Source organism: Amblyomma mixtum, chromosome 10 (genome assembly GCF_055824585.1).
Source record: "Amblyomma mixtum isolate Tamu chromosome 10, ASM5582458v1, whole genome shotgun sequence".
NCBI classification, from domain to species: domain Eukaryota; kingdom Metazoa; phylum Arthropoda; class Arachnida; order Ixodida; family Ixodidae; genus Amblyomma; species Amblyomma mixtum.
The window spans coordinates 73854486-73866779 of NC_143021.1; the positions used below are offsets into that span (position 1 = coordinate 73854486).

A 12294-nucleotide genomic window follows, 5' to 3' on the forward strand; every position below is an offset into this window, starting at 1 on the left:
ATTTACTGCGCCATTTACTTTCCTCAAAAACCGTTGCGTTGAAACGGCAAGGCATCGCGCCGAACGGGTGGTGGAGTTCTGTGGACTCCCTGGCAGCGCTACAACACGCTGTCGCGTTCCACTCCTAAAGGCGAAGCTTACGCTTAAGCTTAATTAGCAGTTAATTAGTATCAGTCATTAAGCAGTAATTAACCATTAATTAGTGATTTGTCATCACTTAGTAATTAGTACTCAATTACATGTGACGCCACCAGTGCCACAGAAGCACGGAAAGTGGTGCGGAAAACGCTTTCGCCTCTACGCACTTTAGACAGTCAAAGTGCCCCCTGAATTTTTTAAGCGTCACAGAGGTTTCTGACACCTCCGCTAAGACACTTGCGTGGCTCTGTTTCATTCCACCTTGGCGGAGATGTCATATATTGCCATATTGTAACCTAAGGCAATGCCTTTAAGGAGAGTTGATGCAGGTGAAGACAAATTTCTTTCACTGTAAACATAACTGTAGTTTTGTTTGTGCAGATATATGTTATACATTATTGCTTTGTTCATTCTTCCAGCGTACGTGTTTCTGGATATAATATTGGTAATTGCTATAAGTGTGCTCTAGTATCTCAGCTGGTGGCATGCATCTTTTTATCTGGGTTTTCAGGTTCTTTTTTTTTCTTTACATATCCGGAGGGGTTTCCCTTCTGGCTGTAAAAACTTTAGAGCGGGCTACAGGCACATTCGCTCCGCATGATTTGTTCCTCAGTGGAGGAAGGATTTATTGCCAGGTGAATGGCGCGCAATATGAGCTCTTTATTTAATTATTTTTCTTGTCTTTTATTTGTAGTGTTTAACCCCAACTGCAGCATCTCCTTATGTAACGCCCTCGGGCCTCTAAGGATGAAATAAATTAAATGAAATCAGTTAATTGCCAAATGTGGCATGTGACAGTCATTGAAACCAGTGCAAGCAGGTCTTTTATGGTGTGTGGTTTCAATAAATAAGCCTAATGTAGAGAGACCATGCAAATATTTTACAAGGTAACATGTAACAAATATAAAGGGAATTTCTCATGTGGTGGTTCAGAGGGCTAATTGAGAAGTCATTTTTTTTTACTTCAATACAAAGACTGTTAAGGCCTTTGTAAAACTGTGCAGAAAGAATAAACTCTCGTGTGGTTCTCCTCTTGTCCTTAATCAGTTTCCCCAGTTTTCTTTCAAGATGCACATCCACCCTAGGCTGTGCAAATGTGTTACATCAACTTATTTTATGTGTGGAAGAATCTTCACTTCAGTGTATTAGTATGACTTCATAGTGCAGGCATGCAGTTTGTAGATGGCAGGAGGCTAGAAAGTGCATGCTTACTTTGGGAAGGCCTCCTAAATGCGTCTTCCTTTGCTGTGGCACCATTCTACAGTTCTTGATACTGCAGTGCTCTTTGTCATTGTATGCTGCAGCAGACTGGGCTGTATGAGAGACTGCATGGCCTTTCAGGTGTTCTGTATATATATAGAAGTTGTTTGGTACTGTAAAACACAAAAAGAAGTAGGGGGCACACTTTGTAGCAGCGGGGGCAGATGGGGTAACCAATAAAATGCTAAGGAACCTAGATCTAGTCTCGGTCACGGCAGTCACAGATTACCTAAATGAGATCTGGAAACGAGGTAGTCTACCTTCACAATGGAAACATGCTAAAGTAATCTTTATTCCAAAACCCGGGAAGAAACTTGACGTGGGCAACCTCAGGCCGATATCGCTAACGTCCTGCCTGGTGAAGCTGATGGAACATATGTCATATTAAACAGACTCCAGGAATACGCAGAGGAAAGGGAGGTATTTCCTGAAACGATGCTATAGGCTTCAGGAGCAAGTTGTCCACGCAGGACGTCATGCTCCAGCTCAAAGCAGACATCATAGACCCGCCGAACAAAGGGGGCGCCAAAACTATACTGGGCCTAGACCTACATAAAGCCTTCGATAACATCAAACACGAGGTCATACTAATTAATCTGGCAGAGATTGCCCCTGGAAAGCGGACCTACGATTACGTAAGAGACTTTCTAACCGGCAGAACCGCAGAAATAAATCTAGGAGACATCCAGTCAGAAACTATTAAGCTGGGAGACAAGGGAACTCCGCAGGGCTCAGTGCTCTCTCCTTTCTTATTCAACCTGGCGTTGAAGAACCTACCGCCGCTATTGAAGACTGTCGAAGGTATAAACCATACGCTATATGCGGATGACATAACAATATGGACGCATACAGGAAACGATGGGGAAATAGAACAAAATCTCCAACACGCGATCGATATTGTCCAGGATTACGCGGAATGGGCAGGACTAAAATGCTCGCCAAGCAAATCCGAACTTCTGGTGATCCGGGGGGCTAGGAAACGCGATACCAACGCAGGAGACATTCACGTACTGGTAAATGAGACTCCGGTAGCCAGAGTTGACAAAATCAGGGTCCTAGAATACAGGACAATAGAAAGAACACAGAGACAATAAACAGGCTTAAGTCCACAATTAACATGACAACCAGGCTCATATGGCGAATAGCTAACAAAAGACGGGGAGTCAAAGAGAAAGACCTCTGCCGAATGGTTCAGGCTTTCGTGATAAGCAGAATAGTTTACGCCGTTCCCTACCTCAAGCTAGGGCTGGCGGAACAGAACAAAATAGATGGGATCATAAGGCAGGCATATAAAGCAGCATTGGGGCTGCCCCACTGCACTCCTATGGAAAGACTTCTTAAACTGGGGATCTACAACACCACCACGGAACTATGCGAGGCACATATATTTGCGCAATTAAGGAGGCTTGCGACATCACCCCCGGGGAGAAAGATCCTGAGCAACCTAGGATTACATCATTAAAATCGAAGGCGCCAAACCATACACACACACACACACAGGAGAAGAAAGAAAGACGAGACAGAGCGCCACTCACAACTGATTTAATGTGCAGAAGACACGTACATATATGTCACTGTCGGCGCATGCGCAAGGAAGACATTCAGCTTCGTGAAGATAAGCAGCGATCAAAAAACGCATTTTCAGCCTTATACAGGTTTATCGATGCTTCGCTGACGCACAAGTTGCCCCTCTTTTCGATATGGAATGCTTCTATCAGTTCTCTGGCTTTTGTCACATTACTCCCCACGAAACACGAAAAGCGCTAATAGACGTCTAAAAAAAGTCTCGGAAGAAAAAGCTTGACATCTAAAAGAAGTTTCATCTAAGCAGTTTTTTAGACTTAGACGTCTACTAGCCCTCTATTAGCTCTGCTAACGCTACGCTTGTATACGGCTAGAAAACTTCTGAGGTAGAACTTTTTAGAATTTTTTTAGACGTTCCTTTTTTTTCCGAAATGGGTGCCTGTAATATCTTACGCATTTCAAGACTGATTTTTAGTGCTGCCTTTAAACCCTCTAAAGCTTTAAAAATGTTATAGTTCATTTTTCTGGTATACACTCAAAAATGAACTCAAAGCTGATTTGCAAAGACCCGAAAAATGAGCACACTTTTCAGTCACTGCATTACTCTTTATTGAATCCAGTGCATACACCCACACAAAAAAAGAAAGGGACCAGGAAATTAATGTTAGAAGCCAAGGAGGAGGTAGCTTCACTGGTTTGCCTGACATTACAACGGTAAGCACTTGGATGGCGGGAAAGTGTCGAGCAGCAACCAATTGTTAAATCAAAAATTCATTCGGCCCCAGGCCTTGTTCACAACGGATGCGTTGACGATCAAGTTGCTGTGATGTGGACGGCAATGAAGAGATCGCTAGGTGTTCCAAACATCGCTTTTCTTGCAAGGAGGATGCCAACTAGACGGTATACAAGGGGAAGTCAAATCCAGCTCTGTTCAGCAGCCTGCAGAAGTGAAAAATATTAGAGTAACCAAAAGCACAGTCAGTCAGGTGCATGTAGAATGGCCAATGAGGAGTCGGAAGCAAATAAGACCAGGAAATGGCAAGGAGTGACAGCACAGGCAATAAAATAAGCTAACCAAAAACATATATGCATATGATGTCATTGCAAGCGGCATTTCAGCAGAGTGCTACGGCTCACCATAAACTCAAGAAGTCAACCACTGTGGAGGCCTTTAAGAGAAGCAAAATTCAAACAGCGTGCATGGACACTGAAAGCCAAGCAGTCAATAGCAAGTGCACTGCCTTACTGCGATGCACACTGTACTCACAGAACCTCCTAAGCTGCATCTCGCAAACAGGCTTTCTCTTACCTGAAAGAAGTGGCTGAATCAAAAGTGGTTGATGGTTGACATCTTGCACCGTCGCACGAAACCATAGAAGAGATGCTGCTATCCTGGTAATACCTGCATCACTTCAGTATACACAAGAGATGCGTTAAATCTTGGACCTAACCTTGACAGCCACACAGGGGCACATCTGAAAGATAAGACAAATAAAAGTGCGTGTGTATAAGGCTCTTAACACTGCATTGCCAAACAAGCCCTTTCTAATCTGTACGATGAAGCACAAACAGCGGGCAAGAGATTACTTACACCACTGCACAAGAAGCATTTGTCCAGATTCCCACCTCAGAACTGAAACAATCTCCAGACCAAGTCTTCAGAACAACCAAGCACAAGGTGCTGCGATTAATTTGCGTGAAACTAGACCAGGTCCTTGCTCCTCCGGCCAACAGTTGGGGTCCTAAAGGACAAACACATAATGGGGCTTGTGGAATGAACATTAGCAAACAGCCCAGACCTATACAAGAAATCATGAAGTGAAAGAAAAGGTGTCAGCTGCAAAGCGTGCTTACCAAAACTTGAGAAGTTGAGCAGGCAAGGAGGTCCTCTGAAAACCACTGTTGGACAGCCTGTACCCAAAACGAAATGCACACAGTGAAGCAGGGACAACGCCAGCTGTGCATGGCGCAATGGTTTCCCAAAAAATAAAAGCTGCCACGCCTGCAAAGAGCCGTAGTACTTCACTGCACTGTCAAACAGCCGGCACACATACAGAGCAGCACCACTGAGTAAACTACCTTTGTGCCGCGGCTCTCAATCGTAATGAAATAAAAGCTTGACGCAGTTAAGATAACCAAAAACTGAAGGCACAGCGCACGAAGGACAGGACAGGTCCTTCGTGCCCTATGCCTTCAGTTTTAACAATGTACCGACTAGCCCAAACAAATACCTTAGTGAAGATAACCAAAGCCTTTTTAACGGGAGTTTCACTGACGGCAATCACAGCAAGGAGAATTGGAGCACACAGGTGGCGAGATGAGAGTCCTTGGCAAGAATAAAACCCTGCCAGAATGCAATAGAGCACAGACTTTAATCAATGTCTAGGAAAAAATTCGCGCCTTATCAACGTACGTTTAAACAAAGCTGGTTGGTTTGAAGCTTTGTCACGTTCACATTGTCACCGCCTTGGTAAAGGAAGTAACTCGCATAGCCTAGCTGTATCCACTTAACAAAAGCTCAAATAGCACTTTGGTATGTAAAGCACTGGCTGATACTGTTTTGTGATTTGTAAACCAAAGGAGTGACACACTATCCGACCGTTCAATCAGGCGCGTTAGCCGACCGTTCAATCAGGCGCGTTAGAGGCTTACCTTCACTTCACTTCCCCCAGGATTGGGGGTATTACATAAGGGGTGGGTTACATTGAAAAATCAGATTAAATAAACAAATAAAAAACGTAAGATACAAATATTATTCGCTGTTAAAGGTAGCAGTTAAACAGTTCGCAAATGTTGATGGGCAGGTGATTGCGGCGATGTCGTGTGGAAGGCTGTTCCAGTCCTTGGCTGAGCGTGGAAAGAATGACGATGCAAATGTAGTTGTACGCAAGGTACGCAAGTTGTACCTAAAGCAAGGCCAACACTTTCACCACAGAAAAGAAATGGAAGGTTACTTACTTTTGCGGAAAACGAGGCTCACATCTCAGCGCAAAACTGGTAGTAAACGATACCGCAGAAAAAGGGGAAACTGCGAACTGCAGCGGCGTCAAGTGCCAACCAGCGCGGAAAAAAGTGCGCAGCGAAACGTACAACGTACGCAGCATCCACTTCGCGCGCGTAGCTATCGCTAGCCTCTGCAACGCCAAATGAAGTACTAAATTTCTAAATGTAAAAATAAACAAATCATCAAATAACAAAAAAAAAACTGAATCTAATACTTTCATGTAAAACTAAGCACTTGTAGCTTGCACTAAGATTTATTTCTGCTTGAAACGGTTAAAACCACTTTGGCAAACTAGCCTGCATCGCCACCGTGCGGAGCGACACCAAGCAGCAAGCTGCGGCGTGACTCAAGAAAGATTATTGCCTCCAAGATCTGCCGACACGATAGCGCGCGGGTGACAAGCGCGCGAGCGAGCTCGGCGAAGGCGGCGGGAAGGCATATGGGAAGGCGGCGTAGGCAGCGTACGCTGCGCCTGTCAATCCGCGTGCTGCCGCCAGCTAGCCGAGGGGTAACAGAGGCGTTCGCAACATGAAGCAAATTTTTTCGCTCGCGTAACTACCGTCGGCTTTCAGGGCCATTATATGTTACCTAAATCCAGCCTTACGAGTGGCGGCTTAGCTGCACTCGATGTGGAACGTGATTCGGGCTCCGTAGGAGAAAACGCGCTTTCAGTGTTCGAATACAAAGAGCGGTCTGTGGACCGGCGCGCCTGCTCTTCGAAACGTCAAGCAGGAGAGCCACCTAATTTATGTGCCGTTATTTACAGCATGTTTAATCCACGGCGGCAACTCCCTGCTGATTGCTAGGCGCGTCTCATTGACGTGGTCTCAAGTTCCACGTGTTAGAAACAAGTCTAGAAAACATCTGACTTCAGATGTTTCACAGAAGTTTCACAGCAAACATCTGACTGCAGATGTTTAAGAGACGTCCAGAGGAAACTTCTTCTTGTCGACAGCTATGAGACGTTTGAACGCAGCGCAAAACGTTTGTAGTCATTCTTAGCTGTTCCGAGACGTTTGTAAGACGTTTTGTGTTTCGTGGGTCTTTGCCAAAATCCGCACATCAGAAAAGCATGGTTCACAAGTGCGCGACGGGCAGGTTCTGATGTGCATGGGTAAATGGGGGCCATCTTTATTTTGTTCTACATTTCTTTGGTGTTCTCTGATCCGCTCATTGACACATCGCCCGGTTTGTCCGATGTAGGAACTGCCGCAGGAGAGGGGAACTTCGTACACAACCCCTACCGCACATTTCGTGAACGGTCGCCCATGCCTGGTACCGCAGCCACTTTCTTTTACTTTTTCTTTTCTTTTGGCTATTCAAGAGCAAAGGCTTCCGAGCTTTTGGGGAGCGGTAAAAACGAGTGGCACCCCATGCCTACTCGCAACCTTCTTCAGGTTGTGGGCCAACTTGTGCACATACGGCACGGCCACCGGTCTCACCTCTTCTCGAGGGACCTCCTCCCCTACTCCTACTACCTTCTTCTTCAACTTCCGTAGGAGGCTTTCGGCAACCTGTGTCACGACCGAACCAGGGAACCCGGCTGAAGCCAGCCTAACCAATTGATTATCAAAACTCTGTCGCATCTTGTGAACACATGACTTCCCTAGAGCAGACTCAAGGCAAAGTGAAGCAATTCCTCTTTTAACTAGTTTTGAAGACGCGGCGGAATACGAAGGAGGCGACTCCTTTGTGGTCGTGGCCGTGAACGACTCGGGTGAAACATTAACGGCCGGTTCGGTCAAAAAACTCAGGGACAGCGGAGGAGGCGGCTATCGCCATGGCAATGGCCAGCACCAAAGCAGTCACCATAATTAGCGACTCCAAGGTGGCTATCAACAATTTTGCGCGGGGTATGATCGCCCAGGAGGCAGAACGAATCCTAAGAGATAAAGACTGGGACCAAAGAGAGGTGGAACTAATATGGGTGCCGGCACACTCGGGGAACAGGGGAAATGAGTTGGCTCACAGTATAGCTCGAGGTTGTGTCAGCCGAGCAGTGAGCCGGGTTGAGTCCCCAAATTTCACGAGAGATGCATTCATATCATTTCACGAATACACCAATCAGTTTAAACTGGAAATGAGGATCTATCCGCCACCAGACAAAAAGGTCGACAAAAGCCAGGAGGTAACGTGGCGTCGGCTCCAGACGCGAGCCTTCTCTGGCCCGTCGAGACTAGCACACATTTATCCAACACAATACAACGCTACTTGCAAACAATGCGGCGAGATAGCCGGATATGACCACATTTTATGGAGCTGCAAAAAGGCGCCGCCACCGGCGGACCTACTACCAGTCCCTTCTCTAGAGCGGTGGGAGGCTATACTGGCCAGCTCAGACCCGTTGACGCAAGTCCGGGCCACTGAGTGGGCTCACAAGGTCGCCAAGAGCCATGGGCTCGAAGCCACCTAGTATAATGCCCACTAGGGCTCAGTGCTGACAATAAACGTTTTCCAATCCAATTGTAGCTGCATATTAGTCCTTATCTAGTGTGCTGCTTGGGATGCAACACATTGAGGTTCTGTTATACCATATAGTTTTTATCGACCACACACAGCCTCACTGTGGCCGCATTTTAATCAGTTTCATTTTTCAAAAACTGTTCTGGAAATAATTTTGCATTTCTCAATGTAGTGGGCATGGGAACAACGCTACAATGCAGCCGACCAATTTGTTCCACTTCTGCCTGTTCCAGATCGTGACCATCTCCAGCACAAGCACCGACGCGGCGCCTTATCGGTGTTGCGATGGTTTTCTGCCACACGTGCGGCAGCAAGACAAGCCAGCGCGAAGTGACGTGTGTTCTGCCCATCTTCTGGATGCCACGCCGGCGCCAGTTACCGCGGCTTTTCCTGGACTGTTGACTGCAACTGCATCGACATCATCAAGCCCGCTCTACTTAAGCAACAGGCGACGCCCGCAACAGTTTAGTGGGCATGGGAACAACGCTAACAATGCGGGCGACCAATTTGTTCCGCTTCTGCCTGTTCCAGGTTAGTTACACATCTTCTAAGCGCTTCAGTAATGCATTCCTTGTTGTGTTCCCGTGCCCACAACTGCTTTTGAATCATGTGCATGAGTGTTTCTGCGTAATGAAATTGCTGCTGTGTGGGGATGTCGAACTGAATCCTGGGCCGAACAAAACTGGTGCCGCGAAGAATGCCCAGTCGGTTCAAGACGCTCTGGACAGCGGAAGCGAAGCAGTTTTAGCATTGCTTCATGACCTTAGGGACCGTTCTGCTAAAATTGAGGAAGGACAGGAGCGTATATTCAGTTCCTTGCAAGACCTCACAGCCAATCAGAGGGAATTGAGCAGAAAGATTGCAGACCTTTCGATACGCCTTAATTCGGTTGAAGATAAACTGGAGCTTCTAGATGAAGTTCGTGAAGATTTGGCGACGGAGAAAGAAAATGCTGAAAGGGCACTGGACGAAAATGAGAAGCTTAAAATCCGTTTAAACGATTTAGAGGATAGGTCCCGAAGAGAAAATCTGGTGTTTTTCAATGTTCAAGACGTATCGACTGAATCATGGGCTGAATCTGAGAAAAAGGTACGGGAAATTATTGAAGATGAAATGTCTGTAACCTTAGCTGAAATGGACATTGAGCGCGCCCATAGAATTGGTACGGCTGGACCAGAGAAAATGCGACCAATACTGGTCCAATTTTCGCATCATAAAATCAGAGAAAGAGTTTTCGGTGCAGAGACCGAATCGAACGATTCAGACGTCTCAATTAGCGAAGATTTTTCTCAGGCCACCAGGCATGTGCGGAAGAAACTTGTTCAATTCGCAAAACAAACTGAGCCCGAAGAATCATTTAGCCTCCGCTACAACAAGCTTATTCTTAAGAAAAGATGTTACGTGTACTGCCCTATAACTGATAGTGTCCGGGAAAACAATTCAACACGTGTTGTAACCAACTCAAGCCCTTCAAGCCCTTCTTCTCCAAGATAACTAGATAAAGATGAGCATCGACCTGCGCAAGTACTTCGAAACATTTCTATCCTTTTCCCTAATATACGGAGTGTTTTTTGTCATCGTGACAGCTTATCCTGCACCGCCAATACCATGGGGGCTGATATTATCGTACTAACAGAGACTTGGCTCAATGAATGCGTGCGCAATAGCGAAATATTTTCCTCACAAAAGTGTTACCATATATTTCGTTGTGACCGCCCTTCTGGCTGCGGCGGCACTTTAATCGCTGTATCTGAGGATATAGAATGCTTTGAAGTTAACCTTGATACTGCTCTGGAGTTCATTTGTGTCCAGATCAAAATTAACAACAAAGCTCTCCTCTTTTGTGCATGTTACCGTCCACCATCTACTACTGTTGGCTTTTGTAATGACCTCCATGACATTCTTAACATAATTCAAACAAGGTTTCCCTATCGGCCTATTTTTCTTTTTGGTGACTTTAACTTCCCTGCCATTAACTGGTCAGACACTCATTTAGGCAACGATGGATCATCAGAATCAACAAGTTTTTCAGCACTTTGCTCCACCTTTTCATTAACACAGGTAGTCACACAAGCTACAAGGGTGACATCTACAAGCTCAAGCATATTAGACCTTTTGCTAACTAGTTCTCCAGACCTTGTTTCCGACGTAAGCTACTTGCCAGGTTTAAGCGATCATTGCCTACTCCTTATCGAATTAAGCTTACCGTCTAACAAATCGCGAAATAAAACTAAAACCGTTTACGACTATGCTAAGGCAAATTTTACGTCAATTAATGATGGCCTTAAACTATTTTTGGATGACTTTCTCATAAAGTCTGACCAAAGGTCTGTTAATGAAAACTGGTGCTTATTTAAGAACAAACTACATGAGCTAACTGAATTGCATGTTCCTCGGAGAATCATCACTACTAATGGCAGGTCACCATGGTTCACCCGGTCATTAAAACGCCTTGGTAACAAAAAAAGACGGTTATATTCCAAGGCAAAGTCATCGGGAAAACCTGAACATTGGACAGCACTCAGAGGTGTGGTTGAGGAGTACAAAAATGCGTTAAAAATAGCCAAGGAGCGATATTTTAACGTTACTCTGCCATCACTTTTACTAACTGATCCAAAAAAGTTCTGGAACGTTGTCAACGGTTCAGACCAGCCATCAGTATCTCTTCTCGATGCACAATCAAATCCCATCCCTATTAGCGACAGTGCTAAGGTGCTTAATGAAACTTTTGCTAAGGCATTTTATCTCTCCTCAAGCACATCACTACCGGATTATAATGGTCACATCACATTCCCATTGGATCCCATTCATTTTGATTTTTAAGGCGGCATAACTATCATAGATCACATGAAACTATCCTCTTCTTGCGGTCCAGATAATATGAGCAGTAAAATTCTGAAAAACACTAAAGTATATTCTGCCATAATACTGTCAAAATTATTTCAGCAATCCCTACAAGACGGTGAACTCCCAGATGACTGGAAATTGGGTAAGGTGGTTCCATTCCACAAATCAGGCGACAAACACCTTTCACTCAACTATCGACCAATATCATTAACCAGCATTCCTTGCAAGATAATGGAGCATGTCATCCTGTCTCACCTAGCTAACTTTCTTGAGTCATCTTCGTTCTTCAACTGTGCACAACATGGTTTTAGAAAATACTTCTCTTGCGAAACACAATTAATAAGTCTTACGAGCAATATTAACTTCATACTTGATCATGGCAATGAGGCTGACTGTATTTACTTAGACTTTCGCAAAGCATTTGACACAGTGTCGCACAACTTACTTCTTTACAAACTAAGTAAACTTAATATTGACCATAATGTACTAAGGTGGATTGAGTGCTTTTTGTCTAACCGATTGCAGTATGTACACGCTAATGGCTTTAACTCGTCATCCATTCCTGTGACGTCCGGCGTCCCTCAAGGTTCTGTCATAGGTCCTTTGCTGTTCCTTGTATATATTAATGACCTGCCTAACAATGTAACATCTTCAGTAGGACTCTCTGCGGACGATTGTGTTGTTTACCGCGAAATACAAAATATCAATGACGTTGAAATACTTCAGGCAGACCTAACCACTATCTCTAACTGGTGTTCACAATGGCAAATGACTCTTAATACGACTAAATGCACAGTAATGCGCTTTTCCCGTCACGAAAATTCCAGTCCCGTTGCCTACACTATTTGTACTTCCTTGCTACCACCCGTGGAATCTTATAAATATCTCGGCGTCATTCCAACATCAGATCTAACTTGGAAAGCACACGTCAGCTCTATCATAGCTTCCGCTAACCGCATGCTTGGATACCTTAAGCGCAATTTGTACTTAGCACCAAGCCCTGTCAAGCTTCTTCTGTATAAGTCACTTGTGCGCTCAAAATTAGAACACGCTAACTC

The 12294-nt window shown here is 45.0% G+C and overlaps 1 long non-coding RNA gene and 1 pseudogene across 4 annotated transcripts; one reads left to right on the forward strand and one right to left on the reverse strand.

The window, feature by feature from the left end:
• Positions 1-3141: 3141 nt before the first annotated feature.
• LOC149326126 (uncharacterized) lies at positions 3142-6804 on the reverse strand. Of its 4 annotated transcripts, none has more exons than XR_016285991.1 (5): positions 5881-6793; positions 4777-4833; positions 4514-4688; positions 4232-4397; positions 3149-3861 (listed from the first exon to the last, which is right to left on the reverse strand). It is a non-coding gene; the product is annotated as an uncharacterized LOC149326126 (long non-coding RNA). The 4 variants fall into 4 exon arrangements; XR_016285990.1 differs by having other exon boundaries at positions 3150-3861; positions 4514-4664; positions 5881-6654; XR_016285989.1 differs by having other exon boundaries at positions 3142-3861; positions 4514-5266; positions 5881-6804.
• A 3193-nt stretch (positions 6805-9997) lies between these two features.
• On the forward strand, positions 9998-10946 carry LOC149326127 (uncharacterized; annotated as a pseudogene).
• Positions 10947-12294: the final 1348 nt, after the last annotated feature.